General features: G+C 26.9%; 1 protein-coding gene across 7 annotated transcripts in view; it reads right to left on the reverse strand.

Moving 5' to 3' along the window:
* LOC113555532 (protein alan shepard) overlaps nucleotides 1-23,109 on the reverse strand; it is a 116,473-nt gene that overhangs the window by 61,244 nt on the left and 32,120 nt on the right. The gene's annotated exons all lie outside the window — the stretch shown is intronic.

Genomic DNA, 23,109 nt, shown 5'->3' on the forward strand with positions numbered 1-23,109 from the left:
CTGAAAACATTACCATAATATACGATATACTATAACTACTACTATATACTATACTATTGTAACGTCTGAAGTTATTATAATATAATTGTATATAATATACCGTCGCGTAATGGCGATTTAAACAAACGTACGCGCAATAATGAATAGTGCCGTCGGACTACCTGGGAAACCATACGCATATTATTCAACACAAGCACCAAAAAAAAAAGTTCAATTACTTATTGGTGAATCAAGGAAATTCTGTCCTCTAAAAATATTAAAATATGATATTTAGTCCCTACAGGGAGTTATTAGCTATACGAGTAATAGGATGTTTGGTTTTCGACGTATTTTCATTATAAAAATAATCCGTAACTATCTTGACTAACTATAAGATTATGAGTTGACGTGAAAATTAAGTATACATAGGAAAGTTGTTTGATTATGAACTATTTGTAATTATATTTGTATAACATTAATACTTTTCGTAAAAAAAATTATTTAAAAAAATGTATACATTTTGATTTTCAAACTTCAAATATTATTAATTAATAATAATTAATATTATTATTTAACTATGTCCTATAATCTATGTACGGCTAAACTTTCTATATTTATTATAATATACCTTTTGGAGTTCTAGAGACCTAAATGTTCTATCTTAAAATTTGAATATTTATCGAAGAAGATATAGTCTATAAACTTAATATTTTACATGAACTTGAAACACCCGTTTATCCAATTATAGATTTGCACTAGACTTAATTCTTTAATTACGAGTATACAGAGTCCAAATCGACAGAATATGGGAAATATTAAAACTGAAATTGATTCAATAGATATCGACAGTTAAGTATGGAATATATTAAATCACATTATTTTTTATTAAAACCGTCCCACGTAGGTTTCTGCCTAATTCTATCTTGCACATCATAAAATATCTATAACATCTTCTCCGTGTATATGTAATACAGTTTATCAGACATTGATATACTACTTTGAGTAAAGTAGTGGAAAATCCTTATAGGATAAGACCTGCCTAAAGTGCTTAACCTACCACATAAATACTTACTATAATATAGTGCCACAGCGACTACCTATTATATCGACAGGTTTAAAAATATATAACGAAGTACCTATCAAAAGAAAAAAAAGTTTGTTATACAATATAAATTACACGTGATTAATTTATACGATACAATTTCCACAAAACTGATAAAATTTTCAATTGAACTGCACACGCCTGCTACGGCGCAACAATATATATATGTGTAGTTTCGGTATGGGATTAATGCAACGCGAGGCAAATAAATAAAACTCAACCACTTCATATTACATATTATTATTATAATAATTTGGAATAAAACATATTTTATCAAATGCCAAAATCACGTCTATAATGTACTATATGGTTTTAAAATCACGAAAAGAGACACGTCATAATAATATTTGATCGTAATGCGATTTTATCTATAGAACATTTTGTGAGTGTGCGAAGCGCGCGCAGGAGACGACATCAACGGCATTGTTACGCGCTTCCTATACAAATACAACATAATGACAACTACAGAATTTCATCGAGTAATCGATACACGGACAATGATGATATTTATAATAACAATAATAATATATTCACAGTCATCCATGAAGGGTAAATTCAATATTTTTACAACAATAAATTTCGTATATATTATACGCTTATATTCTTTAATATAATTCGGTCGATATCATTATCTGAGAATAAACTAAATATATTATTATAATGTTATGCATAATATAATGTATATAGTTTATTCTGCACGCAATAATATTAATAAAATTACAGTGGCGTTGAATTTAATAGTGACGATATTGAAAAAATAAACGTCTTGGACTGTATAGCTTAGCTTCCCGTTCGTGTCGTCGCGCTGGTGCCAAATAGGCGACGAATACGACGAAGATAATAATATAATATTTTATTATATGGGCGATGGAGAGATAATCGTTTTTGGGCGAGCCACTACAAATACGCGTTTGTCCGATACCGTCACTGAAATGTCAACCGGACTATTCGCAGTTAACTTTATTGTATCGTATACACGATATATGCACTGACGGAAGACTTAAATTGCATACGCGCGTGTGTGTTATTAATGATGACTACCGTGACGAGAAAATTAAATTCGTATTCGACATGACTACGCTTGCGGGTGATAATTGGTAATAGTGACCAAACGGAAAAAAAGCAGTCGTCCCGGAAAAAAAAATGATCAGAGGAAATTAATTCGACGGACGAGAAAACGGTTCCACGAAAATGGTCCAAGAGAAAATTAATCCGACCAACAAAAGTGGGCGAAATAAATAAAAGAAGAAAAGTCAATTGAAAATTATTTTATAAAAAAGAAAATTACCGAGAACAAACAAAAACGGTTTTATCAAGTGTGAGCCATTCACTATAAAAATGTTTCGAACAATGTTTCTGTTGATATTATATACATCATACAATACTACAATGGCTATAAATCAATTTAAAATGTACACAAATGTTCCAATGTAAAATAAATAAACTATCAAAATAAAATAAAAATATCAGGGGATATAAAATAACACATACACAATATATTACATATTGTTATATTACGTTTATACGTATATGTTTATATGTAACTTGCTTCTATATGTTTTTAATATTTATTCGGGAAAATCTAAAAAATATGTTTGATATTTTATTATATAATATTATACCTAATTATAGTAATAAGTGAGTACCGCCAGCATAACATATCCTAGCGAGCACTTCTATTATACATTATATTATAACTGAAGAGAAAACTGCAGCAGAGGTGCTGCTATAGAGATTCGTATACTCTATATACGTGTTCAGATCCCTCTGCAAACTATATAGACATAGTGGCTGTGGTGATTAAGATTAAGATTCGAATAACAACTGTAAACCTACCTCTCGAATATTGAGGTCATTACAGCAAAGGCGCTTACTGACGCGTTTTAAATTCGCATTTATATGATAATACAGCCGGCTTCTATACTTGACATGCGCGAGCAATTAACGACAATCTCTAAAATGTTCGAATTCCGTACTATACATGCAAAGAGTTTCGGACCCTCGTCTTCATATATAGGTAGAAATCAGAATAAGGGATTAGACGCTTAGTCCTTCAAAATATCTGCAGTTACAAAATTATTTAAAATTAAATTAATTAATTATTTTTATTTAATTTTAATTATTTATAACTTTTTATTACAATTTATTAGGAATTTTGTCGCTTTTGGCATGCAGAACTATAATAAATATTAATTTATATATATTATACATTTTTGTATTATATAATTCAGTTTTTACCATCTAATCATTAGTACAACTTCGTGCTAAACAAATTATTATTTTTAATAATAAAAATTTAGTATTTACTCATTAATATATTATATCATACTACAAATAGTATCATAGAATAATGTTTTGTATTTGATCAATTGTAATACACTGAGCTACATAGACTCATAGTCATAGCTTAAGAAGACGCCATACCCACATGTGTTGTCTCTGTCTTACTAACGTATATCATAAAACAATTTTCGTTCAGCAGAACACATTTTATGATGTTAGCTTTAATATTAGAGTAAATTCACCTATTATCAAATTTAAAAGTAAGAATATTATCTAGAAAATGATAAATGCTTTTATTGATATTATTATTTTAAAGTAAGTTATAGTTATATAAAATATTACAACTTTAAAATGTTCATAATTCACTTTAAGATGATAATATCAATAAAATTTATTATATATTATATATTTCATTTTCTAGATAATATTTTTACCTTTAAATTTGATAATAGGTAAATTTACTCTAATTTAATATTAGATTAAGCTAACATCACAAAATGTGTTCTGCTGAACGAACATTTTTTATGATGTACTTTAGTATTAGTAAGACATAGACAGCACAGCGGGTATGGCGTCCTCTTAAGTATTTGTTTAAATTGGATATCAATAGAAAATATAATGATTAAATTAATTAATTATTAATGTTTTAGTACATCAAGGATTTTCAAACTTCCCGCACTCGACATATTATTGTGTGCATATTATTATAGTATTGGTCACTTGGTATGATTATGTAACGAAAAAATTTCAAATCTAACATTTGCGATTACACTATACTGTACTACCCACACGGTCTGTCGGATCAAAGTAACTACATAGTATATATTTACCTATTATAAACGTTTATCTTAATACAGCTTTGTTCACTAAATAGATTCGCGGCAACGCGAGAACGGAAGTCGAGACGCCCGACCGCGGATATGCGCTAACCAGTATGCAAAAACACGTATACGTCCCCGAGAGCCGTAAGTTGAGAAAAAAAATTCACGTTCGCAGATTGCAGGTGGCGGTGGCGGGAACGTGGAGGGGGGATAAGAAACGCCGAGTTTAATATAATATTATTATGCTGCTCGAGAGACCTTGCAATCGCTCGCGCATGTATTGCACGAAACGCATCGGTTGGGACGGCGACCTTGCAACGAGGTAAAATGTTGGCTATAAAACATCGTCGCGCGTAAGTACTATATGTTATGATAATAATAATAATGATATTGTAATAGCGGAGGCGAGCGGTCTCGTCGTTAATCTTTGACCCGCGTTAGCCGACGCCGTAAAAAAGAAATCAAATAAACAAACTCACGGCGAATATAATTATCGTTATACGATTCATCGTTCTTGGCCGATAAGTGTCACTGCAGATTGTTGCAGTTTCTATACATCATTGTTTTTTTTTTTACTATTCTTTCACACTCACACGAGGACTAGGATTTTGTCACTTCAATAGTGGAAATCAATAGTGCGAGGCTTTCAAAATAATGTATGCGTCGAAATAATACGTAATTATTGAATTATTAAAACAGCGCAATAATCTGTACGCGAGAAAACAACTCCAATGAACAAACAGATTATTATAACTCGTCTTGCGGCACACGCGAAACATTACGAAAGCTTCTAGCGGTATTACTGCCATAGCTTGATAAATGCGCAAGTCGAAATTACTTTTTTTCTCCCAATAGGATCGGGGCTGTTGCAGTGTCCCCATAAAATATACGCGACAATTACACCCTATGGACTGCAGTCGTATGTGTATACGCGCTGTTGTATGTATAATATATATTATATACAATATAATATTATTGTTATAACTGACAAATCGATACACTCCCCAATTGTGAGACTCGAGAGAAAACACCACCTCACATGACCAATATAACCACCAAATATAGTCTACTAAGCTGATGCCGCAATGTGTATAAGTATATAATATTAAACAAATATTACTATATAATAATATAATATATGTAGTATAAAGCCGAGGGACAATGCGTTTGTAACATTTTGCTTGAGTATATAACTTAAGAGCAGTTATTGTGAATGGAGGTACTCGAATTTTACGGGTAGTGCCGTTAAGTATTTTTCCTTCCTATTAGCTTCTAAATGCATCCTAGAAATACTAGAAATATATGTACTATTCTTATGTCATAATAATAATATATATAATGTGTGCCGTTTCTTTTATGCGATATTAATTTGCTAAACGCTTTTCAAGACAATATCAAAATGTTAGGTATTCAATGTTTATTACTGTATAGTACCTAATAATTATAGATATTATTAAATTGGAATTTAACATTGCAAACATAGTGTACAAGTTGGATTTCAGGAAAGTTCTATTTGAGTTTCATTTTAATGTACAACTCGGGTTCTGAAAGAATTGCTTTTCGAATTCAATAATTTAACATCGGTTTTATGGTTTCTAACAAATAAGAGACCGCCATTACAAATCGATTATTTTTTACCATGTGTTACATAAGATATTTTTGAAATATATGTTTAAGATCGTATACGTGCCATGCAGGTTAAAAATATTATTTATTCAAATTATACGCAAAAATGCAAAAACTCAGATAATAATAGTAGTTGTACTTCCCAATAAATCACCACAATCACAGTACATATAAGTACATGCATTTAATTATATATAAAAATATACTGCAGTAGTAGTTCTGACAAATGTGTGCGTGTTTATCGCAGTTCATATAAGATAAGACGTCCCGCAATGGCACAATAACTGCAGTACTGCTGCACACAACACGTTGCAATTGATATGAAACGCATTTGCATAAGCTGACCACCGCCGTGTAGATAAGTGACCTCCATCCCCACTCAACAACCAGTATAAGTATACTCCCCGACAATCATTTGAATAACGCACGTAAAAATGATAGAAATGTAAAATAACATTTCGTTCGAAATTAAAGCAGCAATGTACTTATATTATTGCAATACCTATGTGTTTTGTGTACGCGTGACAAGAACCAGGCAATTCATAAAATTTTGAGAATAATTTACACGTAGGTATATGTATTTTGTAAATTGTAGTAAAAGGTTTTATTATGATACAAATAAACTCGTTTCACCATCGTTCTAGATTCATAAGCGGATTTTGTTTTCAGGAACTCCCAACTTGCTATACCACATACAATATATTTACTATAATATAAAATAAATGATTATTCTAGCAAAATGTATAAATGACCTAATTATAATTTATAATAGCATTATTATTAATTCCATCCCCTGTTTTCGGGACAGTTTCTCACTGATTATACGACGAACGAAAACTCAATCAACTGTAAAATTTAACGAACGGATTATTCAAATTTTTTCCATAAGTACTTCAAATATATGACACAAACAATAATTTATATAATACTTCTTATTATTTACATATCCGCTGCACGAAATTACCATGTATTAATAGTTAATCTCTAACAACTCTATCTACATATATAAGGTTTGTTTTTCGAGTATGGGACTTCTATAGACACTATAGAAATATTCAAGTTCAATCACGCGGGAGAGTATAAAACATTTAAAAAATCGTAAGCACAACAGATCAGTATTTTCGTATAGGACCATGAACAAATTGTAAAATTCTATGCACAAATAAAATATTGAACCACATTGATTAATAATAATTGAATATATTGAGATCATAAATATTAAAATGTAATATAACTTTTCTAACTGCTAGTTTTTATCTGAAACAAAGTTTCGATAATCATAATATTTCGACGGGGTGAAAAACAAAGAAATTAAGATAATTAATCAATGTCAAGAAGTAGTAAAGTTAAATTACGTTGTTACTTAAAATATCGTTCGTCAATGAACATAAACAGATGCTCTAGTTTCGACATATATTTTGTAAATCATCAAACGAACGCTATAAAAAAAAATCATCTCGATCATAACGCAAGTATGCACTATACCAACAATCTAAATATTTATAATATTATATCGGAAAACACATACTATTTATTCTTTTTGGATTCAGAAACAATTTAATTTAGATGTGAGACACAAACGAATGCATTTTTGAAAATTACATTAAAAAAACAATAATATACATATTATATATTATTATATATATGTGTGCTTTTTAAATTGCTAAAGGGGAAATTTAAAGCAAAGTCGTCAAAAATAAACTTACACCATTTGAATGACAACATGATTAAATTATCAATTCCACGAAGTAAAGTATAAGACTAGACAGATAAATAAATTAATAGTATACAAAAGTGGCTTACATACATTTCATGAAAACAATCATCCAAGTTTTTTTGAATTGGATTTTTTTAACTATTACATCTATATATTTTTAAAATATAAATTGAAACAGCCACTCACTCAGAATTGAAAACACATATATTTTACTTATTAAATTGAAAAAAAAATGATTGTACATTTTTGATATCAATACATAACATTAAAATTCAATATTCAATAATATATTACAGTAATTTATTTGTAGGTACATGTATTATGTATTATTCGATATTACACGAGTTGGTAAATGATTAACTATAATAGTGTTAATTTTATAAGTTACTAGTTATATACTTTGACCAATTCAATTACTAATTTGTAAATATTTACATGTTTACTTCAATTATTAGATACTTAATGATAATTAATAAGAGGTTATCCATTCTATGTTGTTTAAAATAAACATATCTATACAAATTGATAACAATATTATTTTTATGTGAATACACCATTCATAACGATTATAAATATATATATATATATTTTTAATCATATTTTAAAATTTAGGTTGGTGATTTTTTTTTTTTAATAAAACAAAAATGTATACACGAGTATCTCATTACTTTAACAACCATGGTAAACTTAGGTATAATATATTTTTTTAAATGCAATACAATAATGATAATATTATATTATGTACCTACTAAGGAACCTCGTGCAATCAAAGTTAAAGGTACGTACTTATAACTAAAAATACTTATTGTTAGTTGTCAGTTTAGAATTACGTGAAATGAATCGATTGTGTACGGGTTTTTATTCATTCGTTTCCTTGTATGGCTTTACCGAGAAGGCTTTCAAGATAATATATACTAATGTATAATAATAATATATATTACAAGTATATACATAATCAGGGATCACTAACTTCGGAATTATAGAAAAAAAACCATATTATGCATACTGCATAGGACTTCGGTATAGAAATGACATGAATACATACTTTTACTCATGTCCAAGCCTTTGCATCCAATACCAATCCACATATAATAGTTCATATTCATAACTATTTCTCTAATCATATTTACCTATATGGTTATTGGTTATACTTCTATTGATTGATGTAATATATACGAATAATAAAGGACCTTAACCGTTACAACATTTAATCAATACAGTATCTAATTGATCAAAAAGATATCAACACTGTTATATATTATGAGTTAATCAAGCCATTAGGTTTATTATAGGCGTTGATAAATGTATTGAAAAAATTACAATACATTTTATTCACTTCGAAAGAATAAATGATTATTATAAATATAGGTTTTGGATTAATATTAATCTAAACTAAATAATTTAAAACTGAAATACATAATATAATAATATGTTTTGTTTAAATATTTCAACATATATTTTATACATCATATAACACTCTACATAATACATTGAGTATATAAACTGAAATAAATAAATGTATGAATATCGACGTCGGGAATACACTACAGTTTATTAGGTATCTATAACTTTAACATTTGTGAATATATTGAGCTCGTAATAATTACTTAGCGTAAAATAGAAATATTTGAATTACATATAATTAAACTAAAAATCCTAATTTAAAAAAAATATATTTTCTGACATATTGGAAAATCGATATTTTAATTGTAAAATATATCAACAATAATTTAAAAATTATTCATCGTAATAAACATAAAGGTTTTTTAAAACATATTGTAGTACCTTTTGTTTAAAGTTAAAATTATTTTCAATACATGTGCGAAGTTAGCATCTATTTTGTATAAATCATATCAACTAATTATATTTTTGAACCTCAATAATGTGTTGGTAATTGTGAGACAATCTTTGGATTATTTTAAGTTCATTGATTCGAAAATATGACAAAAATATAATTATCTTCACATTTTAAAGCTGTATTTGTAAGGGATTGTACGTTGATACGATAAGATAAGATATCTAAGGAATATCACAATTAAGGTATCCATAGTTGACTGTTGTAAAATATGAACTTAGAATGAAAAACATCGAATTCGACGTTATAAATTTATAATAAATGCACACAATAAAAACAATTATAAAAGCTATTGGTCGATGACACGATAAATATTGTGTAAACATATCACTAGTAATACTCAAGAGGATAGAAAACACAAAACCCCAAAACTTCGTGTCAAGCACGTTTATGAATTATCTAAAAGACAATTTTTATTGATCTACGCAAATTGGTATAGCTTATTAGTCAATTTTATAAATAAATATTATCCTCTTTGAATAGTTATTCAAACTTATATTCAGCAATTTATGAAAATATTTTCATAATTAAATACAAATATAATACATTTAAAAATTTATAAAAAAACCACTTGCTTAAAATTGTCTTCATAACCATGTCAGTGGTTCAACATTTTCAAAACTCGATAATTTTATTGAATGCAAATTTTTATTTTTTAATATAATCAGATGCGTTGTTGTGGAATTTATTTCCAGGAGTTATTTTTTGTACACTGTTTCACATCAATAATGAACGTACATTGTTCAACTCCAAAAATTTTCACTGCTCGTTGGAAAATTATGTTCCATTGTGACTAAATTTCCAAAGCTAATAAATCGAATTTTACTTCATTATTTGATACACGAGCATACATTATTATTGTACGTATCAATAAAGAAGTGAATCTCTGGATTTTTTACGTATAATAGTAAAATAAAAAAATACATTCTACGAAATAAACTGCATAATATATATATCCATATAACAGAATAAATAATATAGACCACTATTCAAAAATTGCGAATACCCATTATATATTCTTACATGGGGTTACATAACTATCATTCTTCTATAGCAAAAGGTTAAGAAAAGAACAAAATAAAAATAAATTAGAATAATTGCGACGGTTGCCGAAAAACAAATTGCTTTACTAAAATAGTGTTGGCACATAGCATCAGGATAATATTAATTCAGTAATAACCAATGCAATTTCATCAAAACGATTTGTAAATTGATATTAGATTTAACGACAAAAAAAAACAGAACAACTATATGATGCTACTACGGTATAGTCTGACAATAGTGAATATAATTTAATGTGTATGTTTTCGTAAATAATTATACATAGCGTCAAAATAATACTAAATCGTCTAGAACAACAATTCATGATTGTTTTATAAGTTATAACTAATGCATTAACATAAATTGTAGCGTCAGATTAATCAATAACCATATCGTAAAATAATCATGAAAATTAAAAGATGGTAGTTATGGAAATGTTCAAGTGTGTTCAAAGTACCTGTCTACATATTTTATTAGGTAGATTTATGCTTCATCATAATATTAGATAATAATGTTGATGGAAAATTATAGCAATAACCATTATAATAATTGTATAATCGCATTAAAATATTTATCTATTTTTCCTAATAATAAATCTTCAAAAAAACACTAAACATACATTTCGAGCATAACCAATCTATTTAGTCTTAGATTTTTAATGTTCTATTCAACTGTTATTGGCAACACCCAATTAACTGTTAAAAGCGATAGGTTTATACATTAGCTTAAGCACATTAGAAATAAATATTATTTTTTCTACAATACGAGAATTTCGGATAAATATGATCATAGATTAAAGATCAACTGAGCTAGGATACCACAACTCAAGAAAAACGAAGAAAATAATAAAAGTATTTTCTTATTAACAAATAAGCTGCGAAAAAAAAACAATACACCGTTTTAAAATTTACACGTGTTTTGGGAACCTAATACCACCATTATGTTGACGTCTACTGAAACACGATGACCCCTCTGCTAATTGTTTCCATGTGATTCGCCCTGTATATGATACCCGCATCGAACATGCATATAACGGAGTCGTCGGCCTCATAAAAAAACACATATGTACAAGACGCGTACTTGATATTGCAGGAGTACTATAATTCAAAACTAGGACGTAATTTAACGTCAATAATCATATCGATTAACAACGTGTGATTTAAAAGTACGCACTATATCGATTAAGTGCATTATATATATACAACCGGACCGGAGTTCGAGTAAACGCGTATATATAAAAACGATATCCGTTTCGCGCAGAGACATCGATCATTAGGTATTTTTCACATGTAACATGTTATGACCACACATAAATACATTGACCACAAACCGAGAAATAAATGATGCGTCATTGGTTCTAGGACATAACTGTACAGTATACACATTGTTTATTATAAACTATCACAAACTAGTCTAAGCCGTTTTACGTAAGCAAATACTGCACAAACGCGATGCAGCCGCATACGTCACACATTAGGAGGGAATGTCCCTATTCTTATAATGTAGAACTGTGCCCACCATTTAAAATTGCTATTTGTTTGCTATTATGTTATTTTTCATTACAATTTATGTTCCAATTTGGATAGTAGGTACAGTTTCATCATTGTTTTTATGTAATTGAAATTGAAAATCGATATGTATACTTAGGTATTTAAATAATATAAAAGATTTTAAGTTAATATTTCAAAGTGATCCCAACAGTAACAGTTATAGTAACACTAGACGTATTTACCTACCTACTGTATAAAACCGAATCGTTGCCCGTTTTTGTGCGCGTAATAATAAATTGATTTTGGTGAATAAAAATCTACTTATTTATAATTACACTATAAAGAATGACGAAAAAAAGGACTTCTGTAATGTGGTAATAAAAAGTATTAAGAGACTGAAATTCAAAACGTCTACCTAGTAATTAATGTACGTAGTAAAAAATTATCTGTACACATATAACTTTTTTGTATATATAAATGGGTAAAAATACAAAATCGTAGGTGTGCTGGGTCGACACCAAATTAATTCATTCGCCGCCGGCATTAACTAAAAATATTGGATTGAATTGAATATTATACAACGATATAAAACGGTCTTGGCTCATCGTATATAAAATATCTACTGTAAGTCAACCCGGAGATCCGTTAGTTTGAAAATAATTACGTTCTAATCGGACAATCGTCCGGACGGTACATGACCGAAGACGTCCCATGTATATAATTGTGTATGAATATTACACGCGTATTACATACGCCGACGAGATATGAGAGGGAAAGTTTTAGCAAAGACGAGTAATACTCGTGAGTTTCGACACACCGATACGGCGAGTGTAAGAAAATACAAATAGGACAGTATATTATTATATGGTAAAATTATAAAGAGTCGCGCGAAGGATGACAAAGAATTCTTGAGCGCGGACACACGGAGAAGACTGAAAAGGACTGCACCGAGTGATAGAGAAAAGATGAAAACCGTTATGGCCATTTGAAATGTAATCCGACGGCGGCAACCGAGGACAGGAAAATCGGGATCGTGTAGCCGGCCTACCGGCCGGCATGCGTCGCCGTCGTCATCGGATTTCCAAACAAGGACCAAACATCTATCGCATTCGCGAACGGAGAGTGGTACGGTTTGTACGACACACACGCACACGTAAACGCGATCGGAAATACGCTATGTATGTGTGTGAGTGAGTGAGTGAGTCTATGTTTGATGTGCCACATTGCATTTACCGCGCATACATTACCTAGTGAACTCAGTGGACCAGTCGAATGCAGTGCAGTGCGCACGTATAGTTCGTCTGCCTGTCGCGGTCGTCGTTCAGACTAAGCGTATTATTACAATCGTTATTACAAGACGGTAGAATGCGTCCTTATATATTATATTATATATAGATATATACATGTGTGTATTATTATAGCCTAAAGGTACGCATATAACGTATAATAAATTTACTACAAACGTACAGAGTGATTGTTTCTGACGCATTTTTCGCATTATTTAAAAAAAAAATTCTACCTATACATTAAGCATGCTCACCTAAGGACCATTTCTTTAAAATTCACCTAAATTCTTAAGCATTTTAAGGAGTGTTTTAAGACGAAACAAATTTGTTTTTTTTTTTTTTTTGTCAAATGAGGACCAACCTTTTATACTATAAATTATGAAGTAGATAATTTTTTTTCTGATAATGGCTTGATTTAAACTAGTAGTTTTTGAGTTATAAAATGGTTATAAATTATAAGTATAACAGTTCTTAAAAACAATTTTACAAAAATGAAATATTTAATCTAGTTCCCCTAAAAAGTTATACATACACGACTATTTTTACAAAACATAAAATATGGATAGATAAATGATAATTATTAATTATTAGTTATTTTTAAATAACTGATAATTATTAATTATTAGTTATTTTTAAATAACCATGGGTTAGGTATTCATATTATCACAATTCGTGAATCTATTATAACTATACATAAAGTTCAACATCAAAAAACCTACTTATTTAAGTTTCGAATCGAAATCTTCAACATTTTCAAAAACATCATCTGCTTGCTGCTTCATAGTTTACAGTAAAAAAGGTTTATTCTTATTTGATAAAAAGAAGTTTGTACCTATATCACTATATATAAATTCTAAAATTGTATCTATATATTTTAAATTAAGACCATTTTGAATATAATTGAAAAAACTCAAAACTCTAATCTTAAATAGATGCATTACATTATTTTATACAATTCATTGAATTATTTCAAATGTTGAGATTTCTAGAAATATTAATATAAAATAAATAATCCGTATATTATAATACATAAATATATGTGTATGTGATCGAGCATAATATTTCGATAATATCCAGTAAATTATAACCAAAAAGTTTATTATCTTATAAACCAAATTTTCGTTTAAAACACAAAAAATAAATAATAAATTATATTTTAATAAAAATCACTCTGTATCTCAACAAATGTACAAACGTATCATTGTTGTATAGTTTTTTTTTCTATATGAGTATGGCGGAAGTGGTCGGGTGTGTGAGTGGGATATCGAAAAGGTTACCAGCACATGACCAACATACGGGGTGAAATCAGAAATTCAAGTTACATTAACAACAGGGATATAGTATAACGCTCATACATTAAGTCCCTGACTGTAACACAATTGTCTGTATATAATATATATTACCACATTATATATTTGCATTCGGACAAAACTACAACCTAGGCCAGAATAAAAGAAAACAAATAAAAATACTATAGGTGTATCTATAGTTTTATTATATATATTATTATACATTATATTTTGGTTTGATTTTTTTATTTGAACAAACATCGAAATGAATATTTAAACCATTATTCATACATGTATGAATAGAAAAAAGATAAATTCTATGCATAAGTTGTACCCCCAAAATCATTCAGATAACCTAATGTCCTTATACCACACTCGACGATGATATTATACATGCATACATAACAATATCATACACTAGACGCATGGCTGTGTACAAGCGGGTATATTGTGATGGGAAGTTGTAGATTTTCCGTTACATTTAAATAAGAATTAAATTTAAGTATAATGTGTTTGTGTTATGTGTATTGTATAATTTATATTGTAAGTAGTGTTTTTAAACATTTTAGATTTTATAAGTCACGATGATAAGCCCAAATATTATAAATTACAAATCAGTATATTGTTAAAATATAACTGATATTCACTTCACCCTTCATTCTCAACTATATGGGTCTGCGTCTCTCGTCCTACTCTTCCGTAAGATTTGTCCACATCTCATCTTTATGCACATCAGATATTTTCGTATCATCCTGTTCTTGTATTTTCTTCTACATTAATTTACATAGCCACTCTAACTCCTTTCAGTACTCATAACATGACGAGACCATCTCAATATATTTATATATCCTCATTTTGTCTACGATTGTTATCACTCATAATTATATGGATGGATAACATTGAATTGAATCAAGGCTTATTTTAGATGTATGAATTGAGTCTACTTTATTATCTTAATATGTTTAAATTAAGTCAGTTAAACTTCGAATGACGTGTGATACGCAACAAAAAGATATATTATTCAACAGCTCGGGTGTATGTCGATTGTCGAGTAAAAAACAGAAAACAATTTTCATAGTTAATAGATTTAAGTTTCGATTACAAAAACATTTAAGAAGTCCAACGGTAGATTTGTTGTAAAAATCAATGAAAGTATTTTTTTTTTATTTATCCTTTAATAATAAGGTACCCTTTGAAAATTTCAATTACGGTAATCATGAAAAGCGTGACAAATAAAATATTTACTACACACATAATTTGTAACTGTGTTAAAATAAAATTAGTGGTTTTATTTACCAATTAACAAAACCAGGCCAATGTAAACAAATACATACAAATTTTGGGAAACTATTCGGCCAATTTCCATGTGGTGTTTCTTAGATAATGCTTATAAGACTGAACTTTAAAAATCAAAAATTATTTATTGGAACCGATTCCGACAACCCAAAACTATTCGTTGGATTAAATTCAGTATTACTGTCCTGCTACGCTAACTCAAATATATTAATTTATTATTCAATCCTCCCTAGTCAATAACTGATACAATAAATACTCGGACATGTTTGTACCTCTTAAAGGAACTTATTATCAAGGTAATTTCTATCAAAAATCTTTTTGCAGCAGCTATTTCGTGCACGAATTCTAAATGGGGAAAGATTAAAAGTGACTGGAATTCACGAGCTCCCAGTAATGCTAATATATAAAATTGGCCTACCAACTGCTTACGGTTTTCCATCGATATAATCGTTATAATTTGAAATTCCCCATCACTACAGGAGGATGAGCCACTCTAACCTAACCACAAGCAACAATAAATAACGCATTATGGTATTATTATAGTGGTTGTGTGTTTACCTAGCTATTGTGTATTTTACAATTATATACAACAGACGTATGAGGGTATCACACGCACATCTAAAGGCCTATATAAATATAATTAAGTATTAACCGAAAAAAATCACATATACAAACGTCTAACGAACTATAATCGTTCTCAATCGTTTAGGATGTGTAGCTTATAACAGTCATAAAAAAATGTTATTATTATTATTTTTATTTACATCGATTGAAATACAATAAAGTGTAAATTACTGTTGTAATCCAACCGCAAATAATGAACGATGAATGTAATAACAGTAATATAATATAGGTTATTGCCTGTCGGTCACATACAATACGCGCGCGCAACGTGACTCAATATACTCGAGATTTTTTTATGTTTTACAACCCGCACTCGTCGCTATATATTATATATTAAACGAATCAACAATAATTGACTGAGGCTGCACCCAATCGATTAACGAATTATTGTTAATAAATAATATTATTATAATAATCGTTCACACGAAAATAACGCAATCGTTTTTTTTTTTTTTTTTAATAGCATTTTATTTTTGACAAAATTGACGCGGGATGCAACAAATCTTTCTATATAATATAATATCATATACTCTTACATAGTATGAAAAATTGTATGGAATTTTACTAATTGAATTGTTGTCATTGCGTATACAAACATGTATACGTATAATTATTTGAATATTATGCTGAGTATAATATTTAAAATTAACAATATTATTTTCTGTAGATGTATCAATACTAGTCTTAAAATAAATAACAAATGCAACAACATCAATAAAAAAAACCTTTGAATAAATAAATTTATTTATATTATCATATCTTTGAACATAACCTTCAAAGTTACACAATATTAGATATAAGATTATATCGTAAATATTTTACGATATGTTATTGATCATCACAGCATATAGATACAAAATATATACGACGATTTTAATTTAAAATGTGAACCTTTAAATAATTTAACTAATATACTGGGAAATAATAGAAATAATTTCAAATTATGAACACTACACGTATGTAATTTTAATGTATAAACTACTATACGCTCATAAGCAATTGTGAAAAGATTTTCCATGAAAATATTATATGTTAAGTGGATAATTCCTAAAAAATTGAGTTTTAAATTTACTTTACATGAAACAATGTAAATTAATAAAAATAAATAAATTGAAATCATGGTAACATGCCGCTGTGCAAAAACATAAACAGAATTAATACGAAGATAAATAAATTTAATTAAAAAGATAATCGTAAAACATAATATTTAAAAGACACTAAGACAAACAATTAAATCATACAACCTACCTAATACATTAAAATAATATAAAAAATTAGAGGATATCTAATAATATTATATTAAAAATTAATACATTTATAATTGAAATCAATTCAATAAATACTAGATATTAGATTACTAAAATTAATTTTTATATTTTATTTTTACAACACCTATTTACATTTTTCAATTGATTAAATTACTAAAATACAGAATATTGCACTCAAAATTATACAATATTCAAGTATACAGTTTTATAGTATATAATACTTATATTATAAATTAAAATTTTTTTATTAACTACAAAACAATTTATATGTAATTATTTTCGCAGAAGTGGTGGGCCATAATAGTTATTAAATTCCACATAAACTTCAACATGATTATATTTTATAATATTATTCTATAATCATTTACAAACGCATAATAATTGTACATTATTATATACAAATATATAATATATTGACTAGGTGATTAAAGTGAAAATGTGCATATAATCAAGAATATCAGTGAAAGCAATAGTGATGAAGAATATTTTATGATATAATTTTTTAATTTCATTTTACATACGGATAATACTATTAAAAGTATATTAGTTATATTACATCGTATGTATTAAAAGTTCAAAGTAATATACATCAAAGCTTGAAAAATTATCAATTACAATATATTTTGGAGGTAAGTACTGAAATGTAATTACAGTCAACGACACAACGTCTTTATAAAACATATACAGTAAGTACAATATTATATGATGTAAGTACTAATTAAAGTAGACAAAAATATGACAATTAAAACCATTATCATTTTTATAACCATAATCACAAAAACATTAATAACATATTACACATATCATTAATATTACTAATGGTGTTTACAAATATGTTAAGGTAATAAAATTCAAGAAATCGTTTAAATCCCCTAAAACATTATACCCAATAACGATTATTATCGATCTAAAAATGTATATTGTATACATTAACTACTTCATATTAACCGACGCGACTTCTGTCTGTAGAAAAACTCAAAAATAATAGACGACAACAAAACGTTTATTTTTTATCATGAAATTCAATACGTTTAAGTCCAAATGGAATAGACAGGGTATCTTAATGGAATGTCGTACTTCCTATTCCTCGTTGCATTAAAGCAAACAACGATTGCTATCGATCCTAACCTTTCTAACACATACACACACACACACACATTTTTTTTTTTAGTTTCAATGTCTAGCTGAACAACGTCGTATAAATAATATTTTTAGAATATTTTAAATGTATTACTAAAACAAATATTTTATTAAAAAAGTTTTCATGAGCTTTATTTAAAACTATGACGCGTTCTATAAACAATTGTATCGTATACTTATAATAAAGCATAACAAATATTGTTTAGTAGACAGTTTTAATAAATATTATAATAACGGCTTTGGTGAAAAAAAAATTGTGATCATCATATATTATATAATTACAATAAACTCTACAACATTTTGATCTGAAAATAAAATATGATTTACACTTATAAACCACTATACATATAAGTACTAATAAATACATAAAAAAAATCAAACATATTTTATCTATGTGAATACATTTAAGACGTCCAATAAATTCCTAGTTTACAATAATTATAAATTTATAAATGTTATCAGTTCTTTGCTACACACAATAATAACAATAATATACAATAATATAATATTATAAGTTATTATTACACAAACATGCACTTTATTCTCGATCGTGTTGTAATGTGGAACATAATCAGAACTATGAATACATTATAAATAATGATTAAATAGAAATAAGACAATTCAAATAAGTAATGTCTTTGTCAAATGCAAATGAAAAAATATTAGCACGAAAAAGTTTTTATTTCAAAATTATCTAAAATATTACCTAAATCAACTAAATTTAGTATAAAAATTAGATATAAAATCATAGAAATGGTGATATGAACGTATACAAAAATAGTAAAACATTATTGAAGTATAATGTATATACATATTATATTATATTAATAAATAATTAAATTGTATTCAACAAATAGATAATCAAAATCAGAACTAAAGGTATAAAGGTTTATACTTATAAGGTACTTATAAAGGCCTAGATCAAATAAATAACAAATAATTAGAAAAATAATTGGTACCAATTTTTATTTTTATTTTATATTATTTTTTATTAAACAATTATTTTGGAAATCACTCTTATGATATTAAATTATTATCCAATACAAATCACATTAAAAAGTAGATTCAAAGAATTAAATATAATATTTCAAATAAATTAAACGGCCGGTATACCCATATGTATTACTTTCAATTATTAAGTGATAATACATTTTAAGTTAACAAATAATAATAAAAAAAAATTTGAATTATCTTATGAAAATATCGAGTAATATATAACTCGAATCATAAGTAACAGATCTAATAGGTACCTAAGTTAAAAAAAAATAAATGTAGTTAGTAGTTACTCAATATTTATCAATACATTCACTAAAATGCATGAAACTTAAAAAGTGAAAACCATTCGAGCTGTAAATGAGAAATTTGAAGTCTTGAATATAATAAAACAATTAAGAGTATATGAAAGGCGTTAATTCAAGAATATAATATATAAATTTCCTGCTAACATTCCAGAAAAGTAATTTCCAAAGTACAGGCAAGGTAAAATTCGACGAATTCCCAAATTAAAAAAATACTGAAATTAAAATATAAATAAAAGTAAAAGTAAACCATACTTTTTTCAATATCATTATCAAATAAAAAAATAAAAAAACAACATAATAATTCATTATGAATAAAATTTAGATTGGTTTACTTTGGTTTGTCAGTGTTATTAAAAACGTTCAGCTATTAGACCAATGTCAATGAGATGATTTTAAAAGGGGTCAAATGGCATATATTTTTTTAATTACCTAGTTGCCAAATGCTGATACATTGCCAGGAAATGCCAATAAGGACCTCCCAAGTAGTACAAGATTCAAAAGAAATAGAAAGGCATGCATTCAACCAATGATATCCTAATCAAGTATGGTATATTTAAATGATAAAATAACTTTTTTTTTAACAATGCATACTGAAATAACAACTAATCAACATCGTATAAAATAATTAAAAACATATCCAATAAAAATAAAAAGTTAACCAAACTATTTCCCCTGGGGTAAATAACTCTTTGGTTATTTTTCTACTATGCGATTTGTACTTGTCAAAGATATAAAATATCATTTTATCATTGTTGTAGTAAATATTAATATTCTTGAGCATAAAAATATTGAAAAATGTGGTATTATACCACTAGTATAATTAATATATACTTGTCATTAATTATTAAAATATACAATTCATATAATGTCTAAGATTATAAAACAATGCAAAAAATATAAGTATTAATAAATGTATTTATGCTTATCACTATAGTAGTTTAAAAACTATTATGCATATTTATACACAAGTCTACCTATATTTAAATTTCTATATCAAAATTAACATTGTAATCAATATTAAAGAAAATAATTGTATTGGCATTATTTAGATATTATGCATTTCATCGGAATATCTAGAAAAATTGAGTTTATCATACAGTTATAACTTATTACTCATAGACAATAATTAAAGAAAGCATCTTATCTTATTGGTATTTAAATATCATATATTATAATAATTGAATGAATTAATTTTTAATATCTAGATAAAATAAATTATATTCAAGACGGACTATACTGTATGTTAAGAAGAACATTGTAAAAACACTATATATTTGAGAAACGATTAAATTATTACGATTAAAAAGTAGAAATATCGTAAACCTATTTTTTAAATATTTATTTTATTAACAATCATTATTATGAAATAAGACAATAACTCAAGTTCTTAAAGTTATTTGAATAATTAAATAAAATAAACACTGACTAACATATTTAAAATTATATTTAATATATTATAATATTTACAAAATCTACAATTAAATTTTAGTTGTAGTTGTGCACATTTTAACCTTGTAAAAAATACATTTAAAATAAATAAAAATCCTAGCGCATTATTATCTCACTTGACATAATGATTAATATAAACGATTTGTCATTGATTGCAGTTTAAAATCGACTCGATTCATATACAGAATTATATTATTGTATAAACCAGATAGTTTTACTTAAATGTTGATTCCAAGAATAAAATTCCAATTATAATATGAACAAATGTTAATAATATTATAGGTGGGTGTTTTAAAATGAGTGAGTGGTAAGGTACGTAAAACTATTCAAAAGACGACTTAAATGAAATCAATATAATATGAACGTATAATAAAATAAATACAAAATTGTAAGTCTAATTTAATTTTTAAATATTTCTAAGTGAAGCTCCTATTTTAATATTTTATTTATTAACTATCTAATAATTAATTAAGAGTAAATTATCTTTCTTAAAATTGTATTTATTAACCCCAATATTTTTTTATAATTATTATTGTTTAAATGTTTAAAGATGTAAAAATGTTTGACATGTATTTCTTTAATTTAATTTTTAATTACATCTACAACTCGACATTAAATTGAGTTTTCAATTATTTTAATATTACATTACATTTTTAACCGAACACAAATGTACATAACTATTAACTGCATACAGATTCAATGCACATTATGAATTAGTCACAAAATATTTTTTAGTATATAAAGATAAATAAATAATTTTGTTTCATTTTTCATATTATCATAAAGAGATTAAATATTAAAGCTAAAATAGATGCACACATCACTTATTCACGAACACAATTATTTTTATTAGATTGACAATGTATATTAGCTAAATTGTGTAAAATGTAATAATTATGCATTTTAAAATATATATTTCTATTAATTATTTTATTTTAAAACAACCCCTAAAATATGAAAAAATGTTTTTTCATACATATAAATAAACACAGGGGATAAATTATTATTGATATTGGTGGTCTGGTTTTAAAAAAGTGATCAACTTTAGTATCCTGATACTGGGTTTACACAAAAGGATAAATTATTTTTAATTTTAATTGTTTGTATCAAGAAGCCCTTATTAATGAATGCAATATGAAAATGGAAAATGCATACATGCATCATGAAATTAAAATGAACGTAGAGTGCCTTTATGGATTTTTATAAAAAAAAAAAAAAAACAAATAAAAACTATAAAGGATTAAGTGACACGTTTATAATAATACGTGAATCAACTTCAGCACTTAACAATTGAAAAATGCAACTATTTTATCAAATCAAAAACGTTCAAAACTACTAGGAATATAATAATTATTGTTCTTCAATAAAATAGAGTAAATAAAAAGATCACTGTGATATATATGAAAATAAATAAAAATATTTATTCAATTATTCATGTTAACGATGAATAGTAGGTATACGTTGATAATCATTTGTGAATACAAAAATTTGATAAAAATAATAAATACCTGTTTTAAAAGGTAATTAATTTTAAAATGTACT

The sequence above is a fragment of the Rhopalosiphum maidis genome, chromosome 3 (assembly GCF_003676215.2).
Source record: "Rhopalosiphum maidis isolate BTI-1 chromosome 3, ASM367621v3, whole genome shotgun sequence".
NCBI classification, from domain to species: domain Eukaryota; kingdom Metazoa; phylum Arthropoda; class Insecta; order Hemiptera; family Aphididae; genus Rhopalosiphum; species Rhopalosiphum maidis.